Source organism: Castor canadensis, chromosome 13, assembly GCF_047511655.1.
Source record: "Castor canadensis chromosome 13, mCasCan1.hap1v2, whole genome shotgun sequence".
Taxonomy (NCBI): Eukaryota; Metazoa; Chordata; class Mammalia; order Rodentia; family Castoridae; genus Castor; species Castor canadensis.
Window position 1 is genome coordinate 97447145 of NC_133398.1, and position 12808 is coordinate 97459952.

The 12808-nt window shown below is 45.8% G+C and overlaps 1 pseudogene; it reads left to right on the forward strand.

Moving 5' to 3' along the window:
• Nucleotides 1-244: 244 nt before the first annotated feature.
• On the forward strand, nucleotides 245-1176 carry LOC109674612 (doublesex- and mab-3-related transcription factor 1 pseudogene; annotated as a pseudogene).
• Nucleotides 1177-12808: the final 11632 nt, after the last annotated feature.

Genomic DNA, 12808 nt, shown 5'->3' on the forward strand with positions numbered 1-12808 from the left:
CGCGGCTGCCCAAGTGCGCTCGCTGCAGGAACCAGGGCTCCGCATCGCCACTCGGGGCACAAGCGTTTCTGCATGTGGCGGCACTGCCAGTGCAAGAAGTGCAACCTGATCGCCGAGGCAGCGCGGGGTGGCCGCACAGGTGGCTCCGAGAAGGCAGCAGGCACAAGAGGAGGAATTGGGCATCCGCCACCCCGTGCCACTGCCCAGAGCGGCAGAACTGCTGGTCAAGAGAGGGAGCAACGGTGGCAACCAGTGCCTCATGACCGAGGGCAGTGGCTCCTCGCAGCCTCCACCGGCCAGTACCCCCACCACTGTGGCCTCAGAGGGACGCCTGGTCATCCAGGATATTCCTGCTCTCACTAGCAGAGGACACGTGGAGAACGCACCTGACCTGGTGTCCGACTCCACTGACTACAGCAGCTTTTAGCAGCCGTCTCTGTCCCCATATTGCAACGACCTGTGCAACGACCCGCAGTACTCCATGGCCTTGTCTGCTGATGGCTCTTCTGGGGTGTGGGAAGTCCCCTTGGGGGATCCCCTGTGAAGAATAGCCTTCGGAGCCTTCCGGCACCCTATGTGCCTGGTCAGGCGGGAAACCAGTGGCAGATGAGACTCAGAGAACCGCCATGCAGGGAGCTCCAGCACAGGATGCATTCGTACTATGCGTCCCCCTCCTACCTGGGCCACAGCGTGTCCCAGATCACTTTTGAGGATGGCCCTTCCTGCTCGGAAGCCAAAGCGAGTGTTCTCGCCGCCCAGCAGTCAGGATTCTGGCTTGGTTTCCCTGTCCAGCAGCTCTCCTAGGAGCAATGAGAGCACAAAGGGGTTCTGGAATGTGAGCCCGCCTCGGAGCCCAGTAGCTTCACGGTCACTGCTGTCATCGAGGAAGAGGAGGAGGATGAGTGAGCACCTGGCTGCTGCTGGCAGGTCACTTGGAACAGCAGGCTGATTGCATTATCCACAGGGTTTGTTGTCAGTTTGCTGACTTCACTGTTGAGAACGCGTTTGGTTGATAGTCCTTACGAGTTTAGTCCAGAGGCTGAAACACACTTATCATAGTTTAGGGTTTGCGACGATCATCTGCAGGAAGTAAGTGCCTTGCTCATGAAGTTTACTAGTCCCCCCCACCCTTTGTCTTACAGCATCAGTTTTCCAGAAATACGACAATTCACTGAAGTCAAGCCATACATTTGCTTCTCAGTTAGAGTTATAATTAGATGTTACTTTTAGTTTTAAAATGAAATCTTAGGTGCCTTAAGAGTCTTAAATTTTTTAGTGTTTTAATAAAACTGCAAAAAATATAAATTTAACCAAATACTTGACCAGTGAGAAGAAAAAGAGCAGGCAAAATTATCGATTATTTAGGAGGTCAAAGTAAATGGAAATACTGTGTGTTTATGTTGCTGATGGAAATAGCCATTACCATCCCCCCCAAAACAAAACAACTGAAATATAGTGAGAAAAAACTAAAGCCCTTCTGAATCTCTACTTTTTCTGAGAGGGTAATTTGAACCAATACAATTGAAAGTAGCCCAGTCAGGCAACACTCCTACGTGTGTGTCTAGGATAATATGAGTTTAACATACACACTCTTTTTACTACAGGAAAAAAATGGATGCAATCTACACTATTTTGTAACCTTAGGATGTAATCTGACTTGGAAATAAGTACATCTTTAAAAGTTACTACAGATTTCTGAGTTCATTATTTTGTTTAAAAAAATGGGGTGTGGAATACTTCCTTATGTAACAGAAGCCATCCTGAAATGAAACTAGTCTTAAAAAATTCATTGTTCTGTGTCGCTGCAGCTGTACCTGAAATAAAAATGTTATTGATGACTGAAAAAAAAGTTATTTATTAATTGCTCAACAAAATCAAAAGAGCTAATCCAGAAGTTATTCAACAATTTATCTCCAACCTAACACCAAACAATTATTCCTGTTACCTCTTGATTTCTTCTAGCTGTTTCCACATTATGTAAAACAATCAAAAACAAAAAGGTTAACAGATTCCATAACTGACAAAAATAATGGCCACCAATTCTTCAGGAAATAAGAAATCCTATTACAATATCCAGCAAAGGTATTTAAGATGTGTGAGCTATTATAGTCATTCTTATGATTTAATTCTCGAGGTTTCTAACTTAATAACAACTAATTTTCTATTGAGGTAAAATTATCTTGGTGTTTTTATCCTGGGCAAAGATCCTCCCCTCAGTCTCATTCTGGCTTCTCAATTAGGATGTATCCTACATTTAGAAAGCTCAACAAAATTCTCTACTGCCTCGCCAGACCCTGTAGTTGATGGAGTATTTCATTATGTCACCTGCAGTTCTTGACAAGAGGAGGGAGAAAGAGGCAGGGGAAGACACTTTAGGAAATAATTGAAATGAGAAATGTCACCTTGAGTTTAGTGTCATTGAGCTTCTACTCAGCCTTGACTGGAAAGCAGACAGTGGAAGTAAAATGGCATTTACAAAACATACTGATCTTCGGTGAGCAAATCCATCTTTCATTAATATTTGATTTTTTTGTTCCCGTATTGATTGCCATGACAAGGCTGTCACCCAGTTGAGTCCACCACAGCTATCACAGGCAATTTCCTTACAGAATTACTTTCTTGAAAGGGCTGGACATCAGAGTAGCCTTGTTACATGCACACATCTTAACAGCATTTGGTAGTGACTGTTCAATAATTAATTGACTAGGCTGGACTGTCGGTACAATTTGAAAGTTTGTGTTTGCAGTTCATGTTGCTCAAAGCCAACATCTCAGAGTGGAAGCATCATAAATGGGCCAGGCTATGGGAGCCAATAAAGTCAACAAGAAATCTGCCCAAGAAAGTGGTTCAAAATCATCAAATGGAGCTGAGAAGGAACTATTTATCCATTGATCATTTGATCCACTGATCATTTCACTCTTCTAGTCTGAAGAATTTGCAGTATCCATGTTTGTAAAGCACAATGAGAAAATTTCATTACCTGGGATAATAAAATGACACGTGTATAAATTGTTCCCCATTGTGCAAGAAGGACAGCAGAGCAAAATGTGAGATAAAAGGACAAACATGCTGACCACAGCTGGGCCTCACATTTGCTCTGCTAAGACTAAGCATGTGCGTTTTAAAGAGCTGCTTGGGGTGGTGTTCCTGAGGGTGTACTATTCTGCCGGCCTTGGCAGTTTCACAACAAGATTGCAAATTCTCCTCCTTAAGTACAGGACATCTCCCCTTAAGTCTCAGGAAACTCATGACACACATCAACCAATGGAATCAACGGAAATGATACCATGCGACCTCCTAACTTCTACCCTTGGTCAGTGGAACCTTCTCTTGGAGGACTGAGCTACTGGGTAAGAGGTGTAATTACCCATATGCTACCATGCCATGGTGAAGCCCGAGTCAGTGACAAGGCCACGTGTGTGCACTGTGTTTAAAATTCCAGCTGAGCTGAGCTGCTGAGTCGTCCAAACTCAGGTATGAGAAGGAGAAAACTTCCAGATGATTCCAGCCACAAGCTATTGGGTTTTCCCAGTTGAGGCTTCAGAAGCTGAAGAACAGAGAGCAGTCTTCCTTGTTGCATTCTGTTCAACTTCAGAATCTGCACACATTCTGCAAAATTAAATGCTTGTTTCATGCTGCCAAATGTTAGTGATTTGCTATGCAAGAATAAGTAATTGGAATATTTATGCCACCCCAGTGTAGAAGGCCAGATTAATGAAGAATTTTTGTGCGTGTCTGTAAGCCATGGATTCTTTCTCTTCCCTGGTGATCCACTGAGCACCTACCATCTCAGGCAAGAGCATGTACAGGGCAGGGTGGGAGGGAGCAGAATATGAAAAGAGATGAAGGAAATAGGAAGACAGTTTGTACTCACTCAGAAGAGATTTGTTATGGATGTCCAGAAGAATCATTGAGAGTGAGAATGCCTTGGGGTGGAGGTACAGGGTACTGTATATGGCAGTTTACAATTACACAATTCTACAAAAGTATCTCAAGGGATTAATATTACCTGAAAACAAATTTATAAACCACTTGGATTCTTTAATTTGAGCAGAAACCTGTCTCTGACATCAGCTTTTCTGATGAAATTCAACCTCCCCCCCAATTCATAACCATAGAGGTTATGGGCACACAGGAGTTGCTACATTGTGCTAAATTGTTCTACAAAATATTATCTGTTGCAAAGCAATGATGGAAATGAAGGTTTGCTACATTTCACACGCAAAGCACCTGGACTGGAAAGTCACTACAGGGGTGGAGGAACCATGCTCTAATTTGGACATGTCACTTCAGCCCAGCTGAAAACTATTGAGACGTCTCACTGCCTAATGACCACAGTTTAATTCTCTCTTACTCTTCCTGCCATTTCATAATTTGTTCCTACCTGACTTTCTAGCGATAAATCTTTGATCTATTTTAATCAGTTTTTTAAAAACTTTGATCTAGTATATGTTAAGCACTGTTCGGAGGACCACAGAGAGGAGGTACAGCTCAGGGGTGGAGCATTTGACTGCAGAGGACCACAGAGATGAGTAGTGACAGAGAAAGTCCCTACCCTGATCCAGCCAACATTCTAGTGGAGGTATCAGAATCTCAATAAATAATCTCACAAAATGATTGGTGCCAGAAAAAGAAAATAAGGTGATGTGACAGAGTAACTGGCTGACATAATCAGGGAATTTCTCTCTGAGTTAATAAATGTATCTATCCAACATTTTAAGAGAATTTCCAAAGATTTGGGAAAACAGAACATTTTCCCATGTATGCTCATAATATGTTTTTATTAAATATTTTAAAGTAACTTAAAAGCATATTTTATCCTTTAAATACTCCCACAGTCTTGAAAAAACAAAGGCATCTCCCTTCATAACCACAGTACCGGGAACACACCAAACTGATAAGTTTTTCATGCCAAGTTCACATATCATATTCAATCCAGTTTTCTTCCAAAAATATCTTACAACTGTTTTGTTGTTTGATCCTTTTGGATCAAACTTTTGTGATAGATTATATCTTTTCTTACCTGTAAGAATCTTGCCAATCCCTTTTCCTTTTCTTCCATGATATTGACAAAAAAATAGTGATCTAGCCCTGGGTTTATCCCATGGTTTTCTCATGATGACATTGAACCTGCTCTTTCTCCCATATTTCATATGAAGTGGAAGTTGGGTGTAATGGCTTGATCAGATTCAAGCTAAGTATTTCTGTAAGGATTACTTCCTATGTGATGCTTTGCACTTCCTGTTACATCTAGGCACGCAGCACCTGCATTTTCCCTCCACCCGTAAACTTTCCAGGGTAAGGTGATGACACACTGATTCTGCCTTCTGAAGTTGATATTTTCTGACATATAATCACAGTATGTATGAAAAGACAGTGTAGCATGGCACACATATCCGATTCCAGACTAATCTTTCATTAATGAATCATTTCTTTAATGAAATGATCCCTAACTCATATTTCCAGTGAGGATTCCAGAAGTGCCTTTTTTCCACTTCCTTCACTTAGAAATAAGGGCAAAATAGTTTCTACTGGGTATTGAGGGGGTAGGGGGGAGAGGGAGGGAGCGGAGTAGGTGGTAAGGGAGGGGGTGAGGGCAAGGGGGAGAAATGACCCAAGCCTTGTATGCACATATGAATAATAAAAAAATAATAATTGTCATGTCAAAACAAGTCAAGTGAAACACCTTTAAACAGAGTTTGTTTTAATGCAGCTTTAGGTGTCCAGCAAGTAAGCACAAAATAGAACATTGCCATTCATTCTCTGTCCCCCTCCAGACTTAAAACCTTTCTGTCAACATCCTGCCCAGAGCTGTCCCTCTGTAATGGTGACATCACAATCACTCAGGTTCACAGTTAAGGGCTCATTCTTGGTGTTGCACATTCTGAGGGGCTGGAAAAATCTATTGTCATGTACCCACTCTTCTAATCTCATACAGAATAACTTCCTTTCCCAGAAATCCTCTGTGCGCTACCTTTTCATGTCTATTTTTAATCCTATTAAAAAGTCATATTTTAAAAAGTGAACAGGTTTCAAGCTGAGCTTGTTTCCAAATGGTTAAGGTCCCAGCTTGTAAGGGCTGAGACAGGAAGATTGCTAGTCAGGAGTTTGAGACCACTCTGGACAATATAGCCAGAGCACAGATTAGGAAAAAAAAACAAAACAAATTAAAAACCTGTCACAGGTGTCTGATGGTATGTCAATTGTTACTGATAATAACAATTCTGATGACAGGTCTATTTTTTAAAGTAACAGGTCATTTTTTCATAATGCATGTTTTTTAACCCAACCAATCACAAATATCATGGTTCTAATGTGTGGTAGTTCACACATTTTCAGTACTCAGAATTACAGGTTAGTTTCTTTTGGGCTGCTCTAACAAAAATTCCATAAACCCTTAGTGCGAAATCAACAGATATTGATTGCTCACAGCTCTGGAGGCAAGAAATCCAAGATCAAGGTGTAGTCACAGTTGAGGACTGGGGAGGCCTGGCTCTCTGGGTGGAAGATGGAACCTTCTCTCTACAGCCTGCAGGTAAAATTAAGAGGTTCTGCCTAGGGCCTCCTACTTTCACTCCCAGGAACAGGGCTGGGGCTTGAAACCCACTAAGCTCTGCACAGTGGGAGTGAGACTGTGCTCCATAGTGGCCATGAAGGAGGCCCCTCACTACAAAGGGCAAAGTGCTAGACCCAGTGGCAGAAGACTCAGCAGCCAGCAGAAGAGGCCATAACCCCATATTGATCCCCCATTTCCTGAGTTTGTTTGTGGTGGTTGGTTTGGGATTTTGTTTTTTATTTTGCTTATTTTTTTCACTTTTCTTTTTTGATTTTCTTTTCTATTTTTTCATTTATTTAAGCACTTTTTTAGTGTTTTCTTTTTCTTTCTTTCTTTTTTTTTTTTTAGCATCATTAGTATTGCTGTCTACAATGTGTAGTGAGTAGTAGGGGGCTAGGCCACCACGGCCTTGAGGCCAGCTTCTCCGATGAGGAGCCCCTCAGGGCTTTGGCCAAGTGAGACTGGCCAATCCCCTCCTCACTGGGATGGAGGTGGTTGTGAAAGTCATGAAGAAGGGACAGTGGGTCGGAAGTGGACCTGATGAGGGTGCTGGACCACCCGCAGGTGATCCAGCTGTTTCAGGTCGTCGAGGGGCAGCAGCACATCTTCCTGGTGATGGACACGCAGCAGCCAGAGGACCGCTGTGGTGCTGCATCCTCCACTCCGGGCGCCTGTGGGAGGCGGAGGCCTGGAGGCTGTTCTGGCAGATGGCGTGCACAGTGGTCCTAAAGCCCAACAATGTCCTCCTGGACGAGGCAGACAACGTGAAGCTCACAGACTTTGGCCTGGCCACCGGGATCACGCCCAGCCAGAAGCTGGAACTGTTGTGCAGAGCTTTTATCATTTCGGGCCCCAGAGGTCTACCTGGGCCAAACCTATGATGGCCCCAAGGAGGACGTCTGGAGCCTGGGAGTCATGTTCTACCTCATGGTCACCTGGCAGCTCCCGTTCAAAGGCACCACCCACCGGGAGCTCAAGCCACAGGTCCTGAAGGGAAGGTTCACCATCCCCTACCACCTCTCAGCTGTAGGGTGCAGCCTCATCTACTGCCTGCTGACCCAGGACCCCGTGCAGAGGCCCAAGATGGAGGGCATCCTGCTGCATCCCTGGCTCAGCACCACTGAGGAATGCCCACCAACTCATTCCAGCCCAATGCTCCCTAACCGCCTGGACTCCACCATCATGCTAGTCATGATAGACATGGGTTTCGGCCCTCCCCAGGTACGGGGCTCTCTGCTGTGCAGACGATACGATGAGGCCTCCTGCACCTACCTCATGCTCCAGCACCAGAAACACCAGGGCCTTGATGCACATCGCCACTTCTTCACAGGCCTGTCTTGCCAGGTTCCTGCCCCTCCTTCCTCCTCCCCTCCCACCTGAAAGAGTGCCAGTGCGCCAGTCCTCCACCCCATCACCTCCTTGTCCCCTGGGCACCAGTGCCAGTCTGTGAGGGTGGCTCACAGGCATGGCAGGGGTGTGACCAAAGAAGCATGTCTGCCACGCCCCTCCTCATGCCTTGGAAGAGCACCCCCACTCTTCTCAAAGCCCCCCAGCATGGTTCTGTGGATACCCCCTTTTCCTCCTCCTCCTGGAGCAGCACTGGGAACACCGTGAACAACCTTGGTATGGCCTTCAAAGGAGACAAATCTCTCCCTGAGGCAACCCCATGGTGTGGACACACCACCTGTCTGTGACACAGAGAGACCACCTGGTGGGATCCCACCCTCTACTGGTGACAAGTGCCAGGGCTGGAAGGCAGTGACCAGGAGAAGTGCCAGCTATATTTGGAGAATGTGCTTCTGTCTTCCAGACCCAAAGATAACCCCCAGTAACAGAGTGGCGCCAGGGAGGTGAGTGGGCACCAGACATGGACAGAAAGACAAGTAGGTGATGCAGTCAGCTCCATTTCTGCATTTTAGTTAATGTGTGCTGTTAGTAATACCCTTTCCCATGACACTGACAAAGATTTGTCCACATTGATGGAGTGTGAAGCTGTATTTAGCTGTATCTCTGTACACACAGTGAGACAATTAAATTATGCTACTTAACATATCTGGTATGTGAAGATAGATCTTCCTGGTCCCCACTTACATGCTGGAGTCGGGAAATGTCCAACTAGATATAGAGTAGAAAGATGGTTACCAGAGCTGGAGAAAGAGAGGGAAGAGGAAAGGGGAGTCATTGGTCAAATCATCTTGGAGGTCTACTGCACAGAAGGGAGAAAAAAGTCAAGAGCAAACTCCTGTACAATTCAGTCACTAAGAGTCTTTCACATGTCTCCCTGTTTGTAAGTAGACACTGATGTCAAGCATGGGGGATCAAACAGCTGTGCAAACCTGCCCTGGGATCCTCCACACTGAATTCCAGTCAGGACAGCACCCAGAACTGTGTTGACCTTCCAAAGCCTCCTGTTCAGAATGCAGTGAGCTAAAAGATGCCCCAAGCTGCCTGGAGACCAGACCAAAAGCCACTCCACCCCACCTCAGGGAAGCATCAGAGACTTTCCTTGGATACTTCCTAAGACCTGCTCTTTTCTGTCCTCTCTCTCATAGTTTCTAATAAGTTCCTGTTTCTCACAAATCTGATAATAGTATTGATGCTCTGAAAAAAATGATCTCATGTGTTCCCTTGCTTTGCATCCAGAATTGGGCTGTACATGCTGAGTTTGAACAGTGGGTACCTGTCATGGCCAGTGTGGGCAAGTCAGTTAACATGACTCGGGGCCACTGGAGATTAGAAGAAAGATACAAAGTCAGACATAGAGAAAAGCTGGGATTGGGTGGGTCTGATGCTCCTAATGAGAGACACTGGAGACCCCTTCTGTATCCAAGTACGTTTATTTATACAGTGCATATGAGAAGTCAATTTAGGTTCAAATGGGCCAAGTCACGTAGTCAGCAGAACAAGGACACTATGGTAAGTTTTTTTTCAATTCTGACTATCCTTTATCCTTCTGTAAAGGTAAACATGTCCTGTTTCCCATGAAAGGCAGCCATGCTGAACCTTGTCCAGTTCTTTTAAGCTGGGGCCGTGCCTTCTCAGCGCAGAGGTCCTTGACAGGGTTATGCTTGTGTCAACGTTTCTTCTGGTCCATTCAATTACTGGTCTCCCACAGGTAGTGATATGTAGTACTGGGACTTTCAAGGCCACCTCAACAGCAAGAAATGATTAGAAGTGCTTTGAAAGGGTGAGCCATTTGTAGGGCAGCTGCAGAAATGCAAAACAAGACACAAATGACAGCCAAGTCCACTGATAAAATCCCAGTGAACCAGAGAATTAGTGTTCTCAGAATGCCTTACAGTGAGGGATATCTCAGGGAGAGGGTAGTGGTCAGGGAACTCCTGTCACTAAGGAGTTCAGGCCTCAGGTATGGAGGGTGAAAATATTCCTTTAAATGAGGTAACAATAAAGGGGGAGCTCAGAGCAATAGTCAGCTAGGCCTGGGGGTTAGGGTTGCAGGAGGGGCTGGCATAGGCTCCATTGTAGGTGACCACCCCACCTGCCACCACTGCTGAGTTTCTCCTAATGAGTCAGGGTCAAACCTCAAGTGCAAGACCACTGCAGTGGTCACCAGTTTTGCAACTGAACAGGAGAGAGGGCAAGAGGAGCCTGCTGTTCTCTGGAAGAGGAAGGGATTGATGGTCTGAGGGATAGTGGCCAGGTCCTGCAGGGCCTGTGCCATGGGAAGGACATTGGGTTTGTGGTTGAGCTGGGGAAGACTTCAGAGGTGCCCATCCCTCTGGCTTTTGTACAAAATTAGTCACCAGGGGATCAGTGGAGATGCTGCTGGGGTGTCCCAGTGAGAGATGTTTGCAGCTTGCCTGGGAATGGTGGGGTGGGTGTCAACCTGGGTTGCACTTAAAGTTTCTGAATTTGTAGCTTATAGCAGTGTGGGGTCAGGGGCCAGGGAGGGTAACAGGAAGCAGCAGCTGGTTCTCAAGGAAATCCACCTTTGCTGCACTGAGGGTTCTGTCCTGGGGACAGCATTTACTGTCCTCACATGCTTTCCAGCCTCACTCTGGTGATTCACCATCCAGTTTGAGGAGGGGTGGGACTGTGATGCCCAAGTAAGTACACAAACCATGCTGCAGGGCTGTGCCCAGGACTGATACAGGCCACATAGGGCCCTGTAGAAAGAAATACAACAGGATCCATATTGCATTTTGTAATTGCCATGTAAAGACACATCAGCTTTTGTTTTAAAGCAATTTTAGGTGCCCAGCAAAAGTGAGGAGCAAGTAGAGATTTCCTATTCACTCCCTTCCCTCCCCCCAGTCTCTCGCACTATCTATATCCTGCCCTCAGCAGTCCCTCTGTTAAGGTAGATGACATCACAGTCACTCAACTTTACAGTTAAGGCTCATTCATGGTATTGCATATCCTCTGAGTTGAGCCAAATTTATAGACATAAACCCACCACTATAATGTCAATTAGAATAGCATCACTGCCCTCAAAATCCTGTACTCTATATTCTCAATTATCATCCTTATTTTTAAAATCTATTAAGACTCTTTTTTAAAAACATGTTTCAAGATTAGCATGATGGCACAACCTGGTGGTCCCAACAAGGTTGTGATCTGCTTGCAAGCCAGCTGCAGAAATGGATACCTTATGAATGACCTTCAGGAACATTAGGTGCTATCACTTGTCCTATTTTTGTCCACTAAAGTCCACTAAAATAGCATGATGAAGTCTTGAACTAGAAAATTCGTGTTAGTGTGGTCTTCAGAACCCCTTGGGGTGGTGGACACTAAGGACACCTCAGTGAGAGGCAGAGTCATCATGGAACCTAGGAGGTAAGACCTGAGAGCTCTGTCAGGGGCAGTCAAGGTCTGTGGGCAGGACGTGGGAGGACATTCCTGCTGAAGGAATGGTCCTGAGGCACTGTGGGGCACCAATTTCTGCCCAAGACAATATGCACTCTCCTCACTCTCTTGTTCCCTTTCAGAAAGGCCCACGGTCAGCCCCACTCTCCTGTCTCACAACCCTGCCTGAGGAGGTGACCTGACTGTCCAAGTATAGCTGGGAGTCAAGCTGAGTACCCAGGGGTCAGGCCCAGAAGCCTTGTCTAACTGTGACACAGGCTCTCTCTTGAGGATGGTTGGGCCTTGGGCTTTGATGAGCAATGGGGAAAGGTGACACATTCCTGGAGGAAGACAGGGCCCAGGAAGACAGTTTTGGCTGATCCAAAGAGTGGGCAATTGTGCTTCTTCTAAAGGGCCTGTGTTCAATATGTCTTTAACTTAGAATTAGACCTACACCTCAGCAGATGTGTTTGGAGCTCAATTAAAACATCAGAACAACATTCCTCCCACCTCCCAACAATGTCAGAGAAGCCTGAGGCTGAATGCACTTGGTGGCATCAGTTTCTCCTCTAAATAAGGTAATAAAGAGGGAGCTTAAAGCAGTGGTCAGGAAAGGGTGGGGGTCAGCATTGCCCATTGGGCTGGCAGAGGCTACCCACCTGCCACCTCTACTAACTGAGATGTTCCTAATTTGTCACGGTAAACCCCAGGTGAAAGAACAGGAAAGCATTCACCTGGCTTCAAACTTAAGGGGTGTTGTGAGGGGAGCAGGACTAGCACAGTTGTCACCTGACTTTGTATCTGAACACAGATAAGGGGAAAGTAGCCTGCTGGTCTCTGGCATCCCCCTTTCTCTGTGCATTTATGATCCAGAATTCAGCAGCCCTCACAGGTTAAAGTTTATATATTTGAACATGGAGATATTTCTAAACTTTCTCTGTTACACTTTCTGGTCCCCTGCATTCTCTGGTCTCCCCTCCTGTACCCCTGGCTCTGTGGCATACACCTTTTTTCTCCTCTTGCTGTGTGGTGTGGGGAATTGTGTCCAGTTATCCTTCACCATGAGGCCTTGATCCCTTCGAGGGTAGTGCTTGACTTGCCTTCACCGCTTGCTTGCCATCCTGGTCAGGATGTTGATAGTGGAGTTGAGGCAGGCTAGACATAGTGAAAGTTTAGGACTCATATATAGGTTGTCCAGGGACAGCCCAGACCATCTTCACCTGGCCAGGAACTGCCCACACTCTCCCCACTCATTGGTTATTGGATGGAATAACCTGGTTCCTCCCTTCCCACAGAGTAGCGTAAAGTTTTAAAAGTACCTAACAAGAGATGCTCTCCCTCTCTGCTGGCAGATTCCACCTGCTCCCCACCATGCTCCCCTTTGTATTTCGCTTTCCCTAACATTTTATAAACTCCCATTTACACCTATAATGTGTCCTGCAATGG